At 41.7% G+C, this 18,712-nt stretch overlaps 1 non-coding gene across 1 annotated transcript; it reads right to left on the bottom strand.

Annotated features, from left to right (window-relative positions):
* Nucleotides 1-17,705: 17,705 nt before the first annotated feature.
* Nucleotides 17,706-17,809, bottom strand: LOC115032176 (U6 spliceosomal RNA). Its single transcript, XR_003837838.1, has one exon. It is a non-coding gene; the product is annotated as a U6 spliceosomal RNA (small nuclear RNA).
* Between the last annotated feature and the right edge of the window lie 903 nt (nucleotides 17,810-18,712).

Here is an 18,712-nt window from a genome sequence, read left to right as displayed (position 1 = left end):
AAGATGTAGAAAGTGAAGAAGATCTAGTAGCCTGCTGCCATTTAGTACTCCTGGGAATCTAGCATAGCAGCAAGTCGTTCATGGGGTGTTTGAGAGAGTCTTTCCCTTTTCTGTATTGCTATTGAACAAGACCTTTTACCATGTAGCAAACAAAACACAGCCTTCGGAATCACAGAGGTGACTTAAAGCCCTATTTCTGCTGTTTGCTGTCTATTTGATCTGGAACCAGGACCCAGCTATCTATAGGTTTTGTTTTCCTCATCTAAGAACTGGACAAATGATAGCTGTTGGTTGTACTATTCAGGGTCTTATGTGAAACCTACTTAGTTGTGACATGTTATTTTAGAATCATGGGAAGGTGTTAAGTTTGTGGCACACCATGCTGGTTTTAGAGAGCTTCAGGCTGAGGCTGAATATATTCATTAACTTTGAAGATGATTTTTTTCATGTTTAACCACAACCAATGCATTTTTAAAAACAGCTCTTTTATTGTCCCAATGCTTAAAGCCATTTGGTGATGTTTGGCAGGATTTAATGCACAGTTTTGTTGTTTTAACATCTCTCAGCCCCAAGCACATCTCCCATGTGGATCCAGGGTTATTCTTGGATTTAATCGTTATCATCAACACAGCTCTGGCCTATACTTCTGTTCTCTTTACAGACTGTCTTCCATGGAGAGCTCAGCATGGTTGTGGTGTCAGAGTCACAGGTTTTAGATAGTTATTCTTTAGGGTCTCTCACCTGGGTTTCCTACTGATTGCTTAAGAGATACTATCATTTATATTTCCCTCTTTTTATCTAAAATACAAACATTTCTAAATAGAATAGCATCTAATCTCCTCTCTTGTGGGAAGCCACATACGCCATTACAAGATGGCGCTGGCTACTGCTGGCCACCACCCATGATTATGGGTAAACAACCAATGTGGGCATGTGCAAAAGAGTTTTTTGCCGAGTCACTGCCTGGCCCGAGGCATGTTAATGAGGTACTGAAAGCATAACCAATCAGGTGTAGACATGCCTCTCCTAGGCCTATATAAGCAGCACCGGTTCTGGGGCTCAGGGTCTTTCGAATTTGCAGTAAATGCTCTCCCAATAAACATGTTGCAGAAGGATCCTGTTCTGGTGTCTTTCTTGCTGGCAAGTCAGGTGTCTACACTCTCTGATAATAACATCCACATTGCCTCAATCCCATGCAGTGTGGATTCATTCTCTGGTCATAATGGGCACAACGTCTGGGCTTAGAGACTTATGATCTCATCTGTAACCAATGACCTGTCTGTCTCCTTTAATGCTTACATCCTCTCTCTGCTCTTTCTCCATGGCAGTTGAAAAGTGGCATCTCTCCCCTTTTCCAATTTGCTTGTAGCGAGATTGTCTAAGGCTTCCTGCTTGTTTTTGCATCATGACACAAGACCTGATTTCTTACCCAGTTGAAGCATGCTGGGATCTAACTTCATCAAAATGTCTCTGCGGTTTCTGGCACATCACCCCTTCAACCCTGACTCTCACCCGCACATTTTGCGGTCGTTTCTTACCAGTTCCAAGCCTCCATGACTCCAGTCAGAACCCCCACCTGTGTTGGTCTGGTCTTGGCATACAGTTCTACCATATTCTCATTGCTTTAATATTTTCCTTACATGGAAACTCTTCTTCTGAGATGTTTTAAATCCAACAGGACTTCAGAAGTCTGTATTTTCTACCCTTCTCTAAGACTTGCTTGTCTCTTTCTCCCTTTTCTAGTTTCCTTCTCCCTAAGCATCTATGACAGCAACAAGCTGCCCTGCACCAATCGGACCTGATTACTTATCCAGGGTCCTTGTTGACAATCAGTCAAGAACACCAGCTTTGCATTTTCGACTAGACTGAGTTCCTTGACGAGGGGCCCCACATCATGCTGGCTCTCTAGCTCATTAAGTTCCCTGTGTGTGGTAAATATTGATTGAAGGGAAAATTTTAATTTCTTGTTGATTTGTCAACATAAGTGAATAGAATATTTGGTTTAAATGGCTTTTGACGAGGCTTAATTTACTTTTCGATAAATTTGTCTTTCTTGGGCAGGCAAGTTACATTTTAAAATAAATGCAGTAAAATGCCTTAGCTGACTTGGAAAGTAAAAATCTGGAACCTGATGTTTTGAGTACAGAATGTACTTTAAAAGGCAATGGTACAGCCTACTTGAAACCAGGCCCAAGTCTCAAAAAAAAAGTCTGAGATATTTGGAAATAATATCATTTTATCTGCATGCAACCAATTTCTAATATATAAACATTGCTAAGCCCCTAAAAGAGAAAGCCAGGACAATATTGATTATAGGCTCTGATGTTGGGATTGGTTGCCCAAAGGAAGTAACAGGAAGCGACACCCACACAAACACCAGGTCATTTTTCCATGATCTGGGCCTGCAGTGATTATGTGTACTTGAGAATGATGCATCCAAAAGCTTGAGCAATCCATCTGGCCAAAGCGGCTGACACTATGGGATTTGTTGTGTGGTACTGTGCCAATACCAAGACTTATTTCATTGCCTTAGTCATCGGGCCACAGTGCTACTAACCCTGTGTCCCACCAAGTGATGCCTGGCTTGTTTGGAAGACCAAACAAAGAGAACCAAACATGTAAAAAATCCTTCACATCTGAGTGTAAGGTCTGGAGGATCTGAGTTCCCACAAAGTCCTGCAGCCAACCCAGAATTGTGCTAAAGAGACAGAATTGAGAAAATGACAAACCCTGGAACATTCCAACAGGCTTTGTCTGTTAAGAACATGATGGTCCTGTCACAGGCCAAACATCCCCCAATCACCATGAATAATTTCTATATGTGTGAGCAATGTGTGCAAGAAGTTCTAATTTAAATGCCAAAGTACTCCTTGTTAACTGTTTCCTTCTCTACTCTTACTGCTAGAACCAGCTAGCTTCCTCAGGTCAGATACTGGGTGCAAGTGGGTTTTAATGGCCTGGGAATGCTAAGGTTGTAGTTTTAAGCATAGGAGTCCATGCACCAGCAATAACATCTTCAGGAGGCTCTGTCCTGAGAAAACTAGCCATCATACCATGACACAAAAACCTACTTCAGATGCCCCACCTGAGCTGACATTCGTACTTTCATTTGCCAGACAGCGTTTGATAGACTTGCTTATTCTGTAAGGCCTTTAACTTTGTGCCAGTTTTTACATCAGAAGCTTACTCAATACTTCCTCCCAACTGTAAAAGTTCAGCCAAGAAAGGGATTGGAAAGCAGGGATGATTAAGGGGGGGGGAGAGGGAGAGAGAGAGAGAGAGAGAGAGAGAGAGAGAGAGAGAGAGAGAGAGAGAGAGAGAGAGAGAGAGAAATTTTGTTCCAAAGAAAAGATCAACTTCATTCTATTTCTTAAACTTGGTTCTTTCTATAAAACACTGTCCTATGACAGAAGATTTGGTTCTGCAGCAACACTGCCTTGCTGTTCTCCTGCAGGGCATTCATTGGGTAAGGCACTCCCGGAACAACCAACCTTCCTGTTGCCTCTAATAGGAGAATAAAAGGGTATTTTGAAGTATCCAAACATCTGAAGAGATAGAATTGTGTGTGTGTCCTGGGTTGGGGCAGGGGCCGCTTCTCACTAGACAAGATGACTGGCCACAGCAGGATGCAGAGCTCTGCTTCATGAATATGAGCTAAGAGGAAGAACACAGTGAATCACAAGGAACGATTCTCCATGAACAGTCCGTCTGCCATTTTGGGACCTCTGGTTTAAGACTCTGCATCATCTGGTTACACTGTTTGAATTACTCTGGTAGTTGTTACACCCAATACTATAAAATTAATCTTTGTGCCGCAGATTAGATACCATCACCTCACTCCTTTAAATAACGAGCTTTCTGTCTTTCTACAAAATTTCCTTTGCAACGAAAGCTGCAAGGGGAAGAAAAGAGCTGTATGCAATTAAAAATACAATCAATGTGTGTGAAATTGTCAAAAGTAGAGGTTGTGGCAGCCTTTGCTCATTAGCTAAATAATCTGAAGAATCTGTCTTCATGTGCACAGAAAAACATTTGGATGTCCACATTGCATTGTTAGCAGAGGAGGAGGAGGAGGAGGAGGAGGAAAAAGTAGGGGAAAAAAGTACTATGTCTCTTCTAAAAGCATCCTTTGGGCTGCAGTGATACTGCTGAGCTGTTCATCTGGGCCAGGTTGGATCATTATGGCCCCCTCTGCATGTTGCAGAAGACATCAGTTTATAGCAGCTGGACTACAATGGGGTCACGGGTTTATCTTGTCAGAGGTCATAAAGAACTCTAGTTTATATCTGCACTGTCCTTTTCCCAGAATGGCCACACAGAATTACCACCCTGAACACAATAAGGTCTGGAATCCTACAGAAAGCCACATAAGTGCTCACACGTCCTACGTCCTCATCCTTTGCAAATCTACATTTCCCAGTTCAGTTCGGGACTCGCAAGGACCAAGAGACGAAGATGTTTTGGCTCCATTGGTTTGGAGGTGATCCCTGGCCCCGAAACTCGGGGCACTCGTTGAGTAGCCAGATTTACAAAACACAAAGGGAAATTGTCATAGGAGAGGAGAGAGCAAATGCTGAGGTGCTGAGGGGAAAGTAGCGAAAAGGCAGAAAGCAGATCTAGCCGCTCCATTCAGCTTCCCCTTCTTCTCTGGGTTGGCTGCTTCTCCTTTGCCTCCACAGATTTGCTCCTCTCTCTTCCTCACTGTGACCCTTCTCCAACAAGAACCTCAACATTCAGCTCTCACCCGCTCTCCCTTCCAGTGGGATCAGTTGGCGGGGACTCACTATCAGTGTGAGGTTGCAAACATCTGGTTGGTGGTGATCTCTGAAAGCTTCATATCCTTCACCGAGTTTCCCATGCTGCCTTCTCAGCATCGACAATTCTGCTCCTGAGATAGAGGCAGTAAAGGTGGCAATATGTCCGAGCAAGTGCTGGTTCGCCCGGGTGGGGGTTGGGGGAATGGAGTGTGTGTGTGTGTGTGTGTGTGTGTGTGTGTGTGTCTGTGGGGTGTCTTACAGGCTTCTTAGTCAGATCCCCAAACCTTTCCTGAAGCTCTGTAAGTAATCCCTTCATTAACTTTCCACATGTTAAATTAAGTGTGCCCTTGGTGTCCCTTCAAGACTTGGATGGACGTACTTCCTAAGACAAGAGTTTTAATTTTATTATGTATGATTTTTCTTATTTATTTGTTGGCTTATCAATCAAGACAGAGACTTATTACATAGACCTTGATAACCTGAAATTCCTTATATAGATCAAGCTCGCTTCAGACTCATGGGGATCTGCTTGTCTCTGTCTCCCAAGCACTGGGAGTAAAGGTATGTATCCCATGCCCAGTGCAGTGGTTTGAATAAAAATGGCCCCCATAGGTTCATAAGGAGTGGCCTATGAACTATGAACTACTAGGAGGTGTGGCTTTGTTGGAGAAGGTGTAGCCTTATTGGAGGAAGTATGTTTCAGTCATTTTCTGCTTCCTGTTGATTTAGATGTAGAAGTCTCAGCTCCTCTAGCACCATGCCTGCCTGCATGCTGCCATGCTGCCTGCTATGATGATAATGGACTGAATCTCTGTACTGTAAACCAACCCCAATTAAATGCTTTCCTTTATAAGAATTGCCTTGGTCATGGTGTCTCTTCCCAACATTAAAACCCTAAGAGAGATGTTGGGATCACGAGTGGGGTGTTGCTGTGATAGGTCTGACCATGCTTTTGTTTGGAATAATGTGTATTTTGGAATAGAAAGCAGCTGGACACTTTAAGTGGGGTTTAGTGGGTCATCCTAGTAGGAATATGGAAGACAGTTGTGCATGTGTGATTTGAACTCTGAGGCCTGACCCAAGAGCTTTCAGAGGAGGAGAACTTTAGTGTGGCCCAGAGTCTGTTCTTGTGACATTTTGGTGAAAATTGTGGCTTCTTTATGGCCTTGTTCAAAAAATATGTCTGAGGCTAAACTAATGGGTTTGGACTAACTACATTGGCAGAGGAAATCTCAAAACAGCCAAATATCAACTGACCATCTGGTTATTAGTGTTCACTCTTATGAAGATCTATAATAATTAAAAAAAAAAGCTGAGCAAAGAGAATACAAAGTGGAACATTAGAGGAGAAAAGAAACACCAAGAAGTATAAACAGATTTAAAAAAAAAAAAAAAACTTGATGCTCAGTGGAATAAAGGGAGTGGTGATTTTGGAGCAAGACCCCACCCAGCTAAGTTTCCAATTTATGGAAAGGAATTAAGGAAAAATTTAGGGATGGGTGTGATGGTACACACCTTTAATCCCAGCACTCGGGAGGCAGAAGCAGGTGGATTTTAGAGTTCAAGGTCAGCCTGGTCTACAGAGTGAGTTCTAGTCCAGCCAAGTCTAGGAAGTGAAGGAACCCATCAAACCCAGAAATCTGGGGAAGATGTAATTGATTGAGGGGCCATGTTCAAGCCACAGCAAGCAGCAGAACTTGGCAGCTTCGGGTACACAGCTTTAGAGTCAAGAACAGAAGACATAGGTTATGGGATCTCCCTCTGTGACTAAGGAAAGCTTGGCGGGTGGGTAGGGATGTACCAGGATTGCCCCTGAAAGAGCTCAAGAAATGGTCACTGACTAAGGATGTCAGACTTCCATTTACTGCCTCATGTCTTTGTCATTTAAATGCTATCATTTGCCATAAGTATGGCTACAAATTCTATGATAGTTTGTTTCATATGACTGTTTTACTCATAAGTTCTATAAGAAGCAGAGCCAAATGCCATTGAGAAATGGCCCTGACTCACTGAGGGACAGACTCTGAAGGCAGCCTGAGCAGCTATCTACCCACACATAGTACGGCTTAGATGCATCTGCCATCCAAATCTACATTCCCCACTTCAAAATTTGTACTATTTTTTCAGAGGAAGAATTGAATCAAGAGGTTCTGGAAATCTGAAGCTCACTGTGGGATTTTCTGAAGTCATGGAAAGCTGAGAAAGGCAAGGGGCAAGAGTTCAGAGAAGGTGGGCAGACAGCAGGGTATGAGAGTCCGTGCTATCCCTGACAAATGGAAATCCCATCTCCAGGGCCCTTTCAAATGTAATTCTGGAATTTCCCTTATCAGCCTTAGTTCAGTGACAGGTCTGAAGCAGTGTCTTTCCAAGTGTCTTTGCAGCTGAGTTTATTTCTTGGGAATCCAGTGAGCTCCCATTGGTTCAGACAAAGCCATATGATGGGCTTAATAGATCTGAGAGTTAAATTCTCCCCTCAGGGACAGTGATGGCTGCCTGCCATTGTATCAGCTATAGCTTATGATGGCTGCCCTCTCTCACATCCATGAGTTTTCTTCTTAACCACAGGGCTTCCATGGCTTCAATTACATCCTCTTTCATATCCATTGAGCAGGTGCCTCTCTCTTTAGCCACCAAGTACCACAATCGTTTTATTCTTAGCTACTCTGTTCTCATAGCTTGTGGGGCCCTTTGTTTTACAAGTTTTTCATGTCACACACATTCCAATGCCCACAGAGTCACCCCCCCAAAAAAAAACCCAACTAAGCAGCACAAGTGAAGAATGAGGCATTCATGAGATTCCCTGCCACCAAATTCTGAGTTAGGGTCCCCAAAGGTGATTGGTTGTCAGTGATTCGGGTAGATTCAAGTACATTCTATAATCAGAAAGATGGATCTCTGTTTGGAACTCCTTTCCTGACTTGCCACAGGGGACACACAATGGAGAACCATCTTTCAAGACAGAGGACAGCCTAGCCACACCCCTCCAAAGCTCAGAAAGAACAGACTCGTTCCAGCTCCTGGTCTAAAACCTGTTGTCCAGGGTAGCTCTAGCAGTTGGAAACGCTCAGAGGCAGAGCTCTCCAGCACTGAATCTACTCTAAATTTAACATGTGGTTTCGGGGGCCATGGTTTCTAGGGTGGTGAAGCCGAGTGGTGAGAGCAGGAAGCCGACAGAGAAAGGAGGATGAAGCCCTCAGATGCTGCGTTACTGTCAGTGAGAGCCTTTGAGTGCTATTGCCTGCTTCTGACGTACTTTCCAGAAGAGAGAAAAGTTAGATCATCTACATTAGTTTAAATGCATTCTCCTTTTAGCAACTTTATTCTAATGGAGTCCATTAAGTAATTACCCATAATAATAGATTCATTTCATGTCTAATTAATTATTAAAGGAAGAAAGCATCATCCAGTTATAGAATCCATTAAGAGTTTTTTTATAAATGCTGTAGAGTTGCAAACTTTCTGAAAATTTTTCATTTAAAATGGATTCCCCCCCTTCTTCTTTTTCATTATTTTTATTCTTTGGCCTTGTAACATCTTTGACAATAAAAATGATAGTACACAAGAAATATTGACAGCATGACCAACAACTTGGCTCCACATGCAAGGATCCTGACTGGTTCTCAGAGGCTATGCCTTGGCACTGGAGAGAGGGGAAAGCCAAAGCAGGAAGTCTAAATGTTTCAGCCAGATGTTCTGTGTGTTTCCACAGACTTCCCTCACCATCTTGCTGGGTGCCTGGGATGAGACATCTTTCTTCACATGCAAGAAAATATCCTGCAGAGAGCATATTGGGGTGCATATGTCCTTATAAAGGGCTTTATTTTCTGCTTCCAATTGAGTCTCTAAAAGTTAAAGCTTATTAAAAACTTCATTGCAAACAACAACAACAAAACAAACAAACAAACAAACAAACAAAAAACCCAGCTAGTGATAAAACGCAGTTCACATCTTGGCCTATAAAAAGAGAATATAGACATTTCAAACAGGAGGTAATGAAAAACACACTTAACCCATTAGTCTGTGGTAAGATATAAATAAAATTTTGATAGCTTTAAACGCAGGGGTCCTTGGTCATATGAGCCCAACAAGATGGATGCCACGACTCCCTTGAGGATGTATCTCCTAACTCTAAACCTTCATTCTCTTCACTAACAACAAAATCAACCAAACAGAATGAAATACTACCACATCTCATGGTTGGTTAGTATGGAAGTAAAAATAGGTATTTTGTTTTATAAAATGTTGTGATGTTGACACAGGACACTCCAAAGTTTGTTGCAAGGAGGCCTGCCCTGCATGTAGCGTTGCTCCGGGCCATCTGAACCATGATTATTAGCTCCTTGTGTTCTGAAATTCAAACAGTCCTCTTCTGCTTGGAGGGCACCTTGCAGCACCCAAACTGTAATCTCCCTGGATCTGGGTCAGGGGTGGGAAGGAAGGAGTGTCTCGGTGCTCCATGGGGTCCTGTAGGCTTTGTATTTCCTTTGCTATTTCTGTCATGGGACTCTGCATATGCACTCACTCAGCCTGCATCCTCTACTTTCCTCTCCCCTCCCTTTTTACCTCGTCTGTTACTACCCTCTAATCCCCTGACCACAGCTCTCACATGTCTAAAACAGGTTTTTGTCACTGTGGATGTGACAAAAACCAACACCCTTATCCCACAGACTTGTTAAAAGGACTAAGCTATACTCTGTATTTGGACCAAAGTCTCCATCTGACACCCCACATCCCCCACACTCTCAATAGCTCCTGTTTTTTTTATTGTTTTTGTCTTTTTCTTTAATACCAATATTCAAGATGAATGAGATTTTTTGAAAACATAATTCCTTAAACGATTGTCTGGTATGTTCTATGTTATGATTCGGCAGCTTTCATTATTTGATTCTTGGATATTTCATGGACCAGGGGAATGTCCACAGGGAGCTGCAGACAACAGAACAAACCATGTCAGGAAAGACAGGAACGATTCGGAATGAATTGAAGCAGCAGAAATAAATCTCAGGTTCACTAGAGGAAGCTGGCAATGTGTTAGTGGTATTTTTCTCTTTTAAGAAAAGTATTTTTCAAAGTCTCTTTGGAGGGAGGTTTATGGATCAGGAGCCATATGTGAAATGTGATCTGGAGGAGAGAAATCATAGTCTTACAGCTGGCTGGCTAACCAGACTCGAAGTATATTAATGAATAGTCAGGCTAACCTGAGACTTCAAGTGGTGAACCATATGGCCCTGAGGACTGGTCTTATTTAGACTGCAGTATAAGTACCCATAGAGGCCACTCTTACAAACATGCTGAGAACACACATGTGCAAAATTCTTCATTCAGAGCTTGAAGGGACCAGGAATGTGCCTCAGTGGTGGAGTGTTTAACCTGTTAAAGGGTCTTGAGTTTAATACCTATACATACACAAACATTTACGCGTACACAAACATACATGCACATACACAAATATAGACATATATACAAAGATAGCATCAGGATATATAGTGAGCTTAGTATGTTCAACCATAATATCAAAATAAATCATTTTTCACTTGAAAGGCTAGAAGGCTGTTCATACTTGTTTTGGAAATTTCTAGATTCCTGAGGTAGAGTCCCATTTGAAGGAGCAAGACTATAGATAGAAGTAAAGGGAAATGGACACCAGACAACCAAGCCCAGCAGATATGCACCCTAGGGTCACATTCCACTCTATGTCCAAGAGAAGATTGGATGACAAGCGCCTAGAAAAGCCAGGGCTGAGAGAAGGAGGGGGAGAGGCGTGTTAGAACTCACAAAGTGTTTTCACGGTGCAGTGTTTTCAGTGGGTCTCTATAATCACAGGTCAGGGAAAAGATCACTGCAAAGAAGATTCTGGAAGGATGATTTTAGTTCCATGCTTGAAAAAAAATAAAAGGGAATGATTTAAATTGTCCAACCAAAGCCCAGACAGGTGTACCCAAAGAAAGGGGCTGACTGAATTTTTGTTGATGAACCTCTGACTAAGTAAACAGCTGTATTATATACCACGGAGATAGCAACAACCTGATACAGCAGATGTCCAAAGGATATGGCCAGTATCCATGGCACAGTCTAGACAGCTGTGCTGGGTCTGGCTACTCCAATCACCAAAGCACAAGGAAATCTGAACCTTGCAGTGACCCACAGGTGTCTGCACACGTGCACGTTTATACGTTTATCTGTGATCTCTATCCAAGTGCTTCTTGGTTCTGCAAGGACTAGGATAAGTGTAAACATTTGACATGTCTTGATTGAAGTTCAACATGAAGAAGACTTGGAAATGCACTCTATGGTATGACCTGGAGAGTTCTCTTTACAGACACTGTGATTACATTCAAAGAGCAGATCTGAGGGGCTTTGGGAAAATATCCTAATAAGTATTTCTCTAACTCACTTACAGTCTTGGGATGATGATAATGGCAGCAATGATAGCAATTGTGATTTCAGTTCACTGAGAACTTAGCAAATGTTTCCTTAGAGCACACATTTATTACAGTTACTAAGAATAGCTGATATCACTGGGCAGTGGTCGTACGAACCTTAAATTCCAGCACTTAAGATGCAAAGGCAGGCATATCTCTGAGTTTTAGTCCAGCCTAGTCTACAAAGTGAGTTCCAGGACAGCCAAGGCTACACAGAGAAACCCTTATCTAGAGGGGGGAAAAGAAAAGAATAGTCTATATCATGCACCAAAAACAATTCCAAAAAGTTTACATATATTATATCACTAAATACTCATGACACCCCCAGGAAGGGAGGTATCAGGCTCATGGCCATGTTGAAAATAAGATGGTGCCACAAATGTTTAATAGCTTGCTTATAGCTATATAGTTATAAGTAACAATACTAGGACATCTCCAAAATGTTTTTGTGCAAGAAACCTATAAAACAAATAAAAAATAGTTCCATTATAGAACGAGGAAAATGGATATCAAGAATTTACCTGTCCAACATCACAACATTTATTCAGCAAGAAATGAATTCAACTCAGTCTTTCCCCCCAAGCTGTACTTTTCTGCCTGTATACCCTTAAATGTAGAGTAACCAATGAACCGCTCTCAGGACACTCCTGGCTTCTAGAGTAACACACTCTCATTTCAGGACGATAATACTACTGTATCCGTGCTATCCTGGGGCATAGATAGGGACATCAAGTCCCTACTGAAATGCTCAGAGATTTCAGAGAGTGTTCAGAAAGTGGACTCTCCATACAGCTAACTATGTCGAAGTTTCCAGGGGTTTGGTGACTCTCCTCTGAGGGTGATCAGAGACTCCAAAAGTAGAGCCTCTTGGGTCTTATGGCAGGGACCATTAACAGGAGCTAAAGGCCATGGATGATAAGCCCCCATCCCCCTGGCCATATTTTTACATGACAATCCACAGGTGTCTTGAGAAAGGAATGAGAGGGCAGTAATGGTGGCATGTCTTGTTAGCATCTTTTTTTTTTTTAAGCAAATCTGTGCTGTTTTAAATTCTATCCAGAAGAAAGTGAGCATAAGGCTATCCAAGGGCCTCTGTATCTTTATAGGCATCTTCTGGAGGCTCTGAGATGCTTTGTCCTATTATGTCGATGGAGAACTCAAGGAGCAAAATAATCAACAAAGCTCTTAAGACGATCTGTGACACATCAGAAAATAAATGTTCATGGTATGTGATCTCTTTTACAGTGTGTGCTCAGAACCTCAATTTTATTTCTTGCTCCATACTTGGATCCACGCTTCCTAATTTGTGCTGTGCTGACTACTGTGGCTTTTCTCTGTGCATGAATACCACTGATAGTACCTCTGAAATGAATACCACAGTCTGGCTTGTAGGTGTAAGGGTCACCTTTGAAATGGTACCAGGAATGCAGGCTGAACTAGTGACATCAATGTGGAGCAGATGACCAAAGTCTTCAGTAAGATGGCAATCAGCAGAAGGTGGGGCAAGAAAACAGAACAGAAATTATGGAATGAGCTGTGATATCAGCTCTTAAAGACAGACAAAATAAGGTCCTTCACACATGCCCAAACATGGGATATCAGCTAGATTTTATAATTTTGTCTGTTCCTATTCTACAAGTTTCATCTGGAGAGATAGAGGAAGAAAGAAAATGTATGAACTCTTTGTAAAAATCTCCCTCGTTCATTTCTAGGATACTTGGGTATCCTATCTGCCCAAGCTTCCTTCTCTCCACAAGCAACTTGTGTACAATGAAATTCCACTTGGAACTTCCAAATGATGGAATAAACAAACACACAAGAATTCAGACATTCAACGCAGACACGATCTTGGCCTCCAGTGTTGCCATGTGAACTTGAGCTTTACAGTGTCCTGAGCAAGCAGCTCTGTCTCAGCTGTTGCCCTCTCAGGGAAGCTGCCAGGCCTTGAAGGCACCACCCATTATATTAAAGAACGTTGGCAGGCATGGAGGGCTTGTTACTTAATCTATAGTCAAGCTGTTGGAGCCTAAGTTAACTCATGTTGTAGAGATGCTCACTGCACCAGCAAGATCAAACCTTTTTTAAAAATACAATCTAACCACAAATGATTTGGCTCAGTATACTCTCATACTTGGTTTCTCCAATATGTAACTCGTAAGTCCTAATGCATCCTCCTTCTTTACAGGAGATGAAGGCTTGCCATGCTTGGTGAAATTGCATAAGATAAGCCTGCCAATTCTTCTCACTCAATAGCATCATCTGTTTGAGTGCTGCTAGCCTGAAACATGTCCTAAAACATCTACCACTGTCACTCCTGGAGGAGGAGTCATTGAAGGAGTGCCAGTGACCTGGGCCTAGTTAGTGTCGGTCTTCACACCACTGGACATAGCATTAGACAAGTGGAAGTGTGGGGACATGGAGTGCTATTATATATGAGCTAAATGATTCTTTTTAAATAAAAGTTGTAAATTTTTATTACAAATAAAAATTTGAAGTTCTTAAAAGTCTCAATGTGACTGGATATGAAAAGATTTTTAAAACCTTCAAAGGTGTTTTGAGAAAACAGTATCTTTCTCTAAAAACATGTTTGTCATTTCCAAAAAGAAAACATCTTTAGGAAACAAACGAAAAAACTATCCCCGGCAAAATGCAAAAAACAAAAATATGAAAGCACCAAGACAATCAGGTTCTAGCTTTTGTTCCCTCCTTACTGCTGGAAACTTATGTTCTTTCCTCCTCCTCCTCTTCCTCTTCCTCCTCTTCCTCCTTCTCCTCCTCTTCCTCTTTCTCCTCCTCCTCTTCTCCCTTCTCCTTCTCTGCCTCTTCTTTCTCCTCCTCCTACTCTTCCTCCCCCAATCCTCTTCCTCTTTTCTTTCTAATTTTAGTTCTTTTCTTTTCCCTCTTCTTCCTTTCCTTATTGTTCTTCTTCCTGTTCTTCCTCTTCCTCCTCCCCCTCTTTCTCTTCTCCTTCTAATTCTAGTTCTTCTTTTAATTCTTCTTTTGTACATTACACCCTGACCACAGTTTCCCTTCCTTCCACTCCTCCCAGTTGCTCCTCCCACTTCCCCTCTTCCTCTGATCCACCCCTCCTCCCATTCCCTTCAGTAAAGAGTAAGCTTCCAAGGGTTATCAACCAAAGATGGCATAACAAGATGTAATGAGACTAGGCACACCCACAAATTAAGACTGGATGAAGCAACCCGGTAGAAGAAGAAAGAGTCTTAAAGCAGTAAAAAGAATCAGATGCAGCCCCTCACCCCCACCCGCCTCCCCACACTCCTGCTGTTAGGAGTTCTATAAGAACACCAAGCTGCACAGCTGTAACACATATGCAGAGGTCAGACCCATATTGGTTCTGTGATATCTGTTTTTCTCTGTGAGCCCCTATGAACCCAATTAGTTGATTCTGTGGGCTGCTGCCTTATGATGTCCTAGACCTCTCTGGCTTGTACAATTCCTCCCCATCTTCTGAGGGGTTTCCTGAGCTTGCCTAATACTTGGCTGTGGGTCTCTGCATATGCTGGAGAAGGTCTTTCTGATGAAGATTATGGTAGGTTCTGGTTTCTTAGTATAACAAAGTATCATTAGGAATCATTTCATTGCCTATCTTTTTTCCAGCTAGTCATATTTGTTTCTATCCTAGGTCTCTGGGGTATCTAGCCTCTGGTTCCTGGTGATCTAGACAGTGTTAGGTGTGGGCTTCCTCTCAGGTCCCCACTAGAGCCCTCCTTGTTACTTAGCCTCTTTATTCTGTGGATTCTTGCCCTTTACATAAAGGCTAATATCCACTTATAAGTCACATTTGTCTTTCTGGGTCTGGGTTACCTCATTCAGGATGATTGTTGTTTCTAGTTTCATCTATTTGCCTGCAAATTTTATGATGTCATTTTTTTTTAACAGTTGAGTCATACTCCATTGTGTAAATGTACCACATTATCTTTATCCATTCTTTGATTGAGGAAGATCAAGGTTGTTTTTGGTTTCTGGCTATTATGAATATAGCAGCAATGAGCATAGTTGAACAAGTGTCTTTGTGGTTGGATAGTGTCCTTCGGCATATGCACAAGAGTGGTATACCTGGTCTTGAGGTAAATAGAGTCCCAGTTTTCCGAGAAACTGCCATATTGATTTCCAAAGTGACTGAACAAGTTTGTACTCCCATCAGCAATAGAAGAGTTTTGTTCTCGATCCATCTCCTTACCAGCACAAGCCATAACTTGTGCGTGTGTGTGTGTGTGTGTGTGTTTAATTTTAGCCATTCAGACAGGTATAAGATGGGATCCCAATACTTAAAGAAATGATGAACACTTTTAGTCATCGGGCCAATGTTCATTTACTCTTGTTGGGAGGCTAAACTTGAAGATGGTAGAGATGGTAAGGCAGCTGACCATCCATAATATGTCTCACTGGCCAACCTCGGGCCCTTTCACCTGATTATATGCAATCTTCATTTGTTCTCCCCACCTGGGGCAGGGGCAGAAACTGTAGGAATGCCCAGAGTGCTGTGGGGAAGCATTGTGCCCGAAATAGGGTGGTGGTTGTCGGCTCGGTCTTCAAAATACTGTATTTATTACCTGGAACTGCATCTCCTCCAGAGCCTGTGATGAGTCTCTGGAATTTGCTCTTCACTCTCACTCCTGATGGAGCTCAAAAAACTAATTTTACCATTGTGTGTGTGTGCATACATATGTAATTTGATAATAAAGTTGACTGGTAAATGATAACTTGATATCACTGGTTTTTTTGAATCATAACAAAAATATCTCCAGATGAATCAGTTATAAAAGCCAAAGAAAGTAAGTAGTTTATCATAACTATGCTGATTAGTATTTGCCAACTTATCACAAAGTAGAGTCATCTGAGAAGAGAGAATCTTAACCGAGAAATTTTGTCTTCATTGGACTGGTCTGTGGGAATATCTATGAGCCATTTCTTGATTGATTATTGATTAGGGCAGAGGAAGTCCATTGGGAACACATCACCTCTGAGCAAGGGTCCTGGGTTGTATAAAAAAGCAGACTGAGCACGCCAGTCAGTTGGGTGGCCTGTGTTCTAGATCTTGCCTTCAGGTTCCTGAGCTGCAATAAACCCTTTATTCCCCAAAGTTACATTTGGTCTTTGCTTTGTCACAGCAACTGAAAGCAATTGGAACAGTAACTGCGCTGCTAGTTTTGTGTCAACTTGAAACAGTCTGTAGTCATCTAAGAGGAAGGAGTCTCAACTGAGAAAAGGCTTCTAGGGAAGGCCTGGCTGCAGACAAACATGTAGGGCATTTTCTTTCCTTTCGTCTTGTTGTTTGTTTTGTTCTGTTTGTTTTGAAAGAGCCTACTGGGGAAACCCCTACTCAACTCTTGATTCGGCATGCATCCAAGAATCACGAACAGAACAGAACGCCTTGATGTAAATACATGAGGTAGTTTAATGACGGAGCTCCGGACCAACATGCATCTCACACAGGAGATAACAAATGTCGGCCACGAGGCTTGGAAGCTAGGGGTTTTTATGGGGTAAGGGGCTTAGGGGTGTGGAATTCAGCATAGTGACACACTATTGGCTTATTCAAACATCAGCAGAAAAATTACATGTACGTGCAGGGTGTCAGAGTTCTGTGAGTTGTTGACTCAGTTTAGATAGCCCTGTTATGTCTTCACATTCCTCTTTATCTTTAAGGTTAGCTGTTCCCAGGAATGTTTTAACTATGGGGCATACCCAGGTTTTTTTTTTTTTTTTCTCTCAGCCCCAGGCAGCCTCTAGGCTCACAAACAACCAGCAATTTCTGAGTACTTTATATGGCTTACATGTCTTGAAATTTCATCTTTCTTTCAGTTTGTTTTGACTTGTTTATTTATTGGCATTTTCTTAGTGCTTGATATATGAGGGCTCAGTCCATTGGGAGTTGGAACACCCCTGAGCTGGTGGTCATGGGTTCCAGGCTGAGCAAGCCACAGGGAGAAAGCCAGTAAGCCAGTAAACCTCACTCTTCCATGGGCTCTGTATCAGCTCCCTATTTGAGTTGCTATCCTGATTTCCTTCAGGGATCAACAATGATGTGGAAGCTTAAGCCAGATAAACCCCCAAGTTGCTTTGGCTGTGGTGTTTCATCAAAGCAATGGGAACCTCAGCTAAGGAGCTAGTTTGAAAATGCATGTGGTAAAGATTGTGTTACAGAGAGAAATAGGAAGAAACCAAGTTGAGGAGAAGCATTAGTGATAGATGATATCAGTGGACATTAGGTTCAAACAGCCTGCAGAGGGACACTGGGATTAGGAGAATGAAGGGACAATGGCTTAGTTAGAAAATAGCTCCAATTTCTCTTCAAGGTAAAGCAGAAATCCCCACTCCCAACCAAGTGTGGGGAGAAAAGCATCACCCAGCCAGCTGTTCAATGCTACAGTTGGTTTTATTATTATTATTATTATTATTATTATTATTATTATTATTGCGGTGTTATTATTATTATTATTAATCCCATCACAATTCCATGTATTCTCACTTAAAAGAAAAGCAACAAAAACACGTTTTTTCTTTTAATATGTAACATCACAAATCTTTGTGTCATTTTGCACAGGGATCGTGCTAATCTTCTCTGTATCATTCCAATTTTAGTATGTGTGTTGCTGAAGCAAGCACAACAAAATTTTGAGTCTCTGTTCATGAAGGAGTCACACAGATTTAGTATCAGACCCTTTGTAATTTGAGGCTATCTCTCTGTCACAGCAGAGTTTCAGCTGTAACTAGAAGTTTCTGCTCAAACCCAGGTATCCGGATGTCATTGTTAGCTTTGGCCTTGGCTATGTTATCTCCCAAGGGAAGTCTCTGTATATTAATTATTCTGATAGATTTTTAAAACTTGCGATGATCCATAAGTTATTCATGAGAGATTGGTAAGGATTTGTCTGAAAGTCTGCTTCGTGACAAAAAACTGCAAGTAATTTTATAAAGCAAGTTAAATGAAGCCATTTGGGTAATGTTAAAATGTATTTAACTAAATATGTTTTAAAACTTCATTTCCTGGAATCCAAGTGTTTAAATAACTTCACCATGATAAACAGATGAACACAATTTTGCTAAAAAGTTTGCTTTGGCTGGGAGCCATCAGATTGGTTAATTAGTAAAAGATGATCATATCTCTGAAGAGTATTTCAGTGCGACATTTGTAAACCCTTCTGTTAAACATTAATTCAAAGTCTTTAAAATATTTATAGAGAAAAGTTTCAGGATCATAACAGTAGGGAACTGGTATATGTTTGTGTTCAAAATAATTATCCGGTATTTTTTTTTTTACCACACATCTAGCTCTGAAAGACAATTGGTCTGAAATGAATGAATGAAAATTGATAATTATGAAATCATTTGGGGACAAAATATTTCATTTGAATATATGTATACTTAAGGAGGATGTGTGGAGACAAGAGCGCAGCCTCAGGTATTGTTTCTCATGAGCCATTGACCCTAATTTTTGAGAAAGCTTCTGTTACAGGGCCTGGAGGCTCACCCATGAGTGAGGTTAGGTTAGGTGGCCAGCAAATCCCA

The sequence above is a fragment of the Mus caroli genome, unplaced genomic scaffold, assembly GCF_978045245.1.
Source record: "Mus caroli unplaced genomic scaffold, Mus_caroli_1 scaffold_9, whole genome shotgun sequence".
In the NCBI taxonomy this organism is placed as follows: Eukaryota; Metazoa; Chordata; class Mammalia; order Rodentia; family Muridae; genus Mus; species Mus caroli.
Note: the sequence above shows the minus strand (reverse complement) of the source record. Positions and strands in the feature narration are given on the sequence as shown.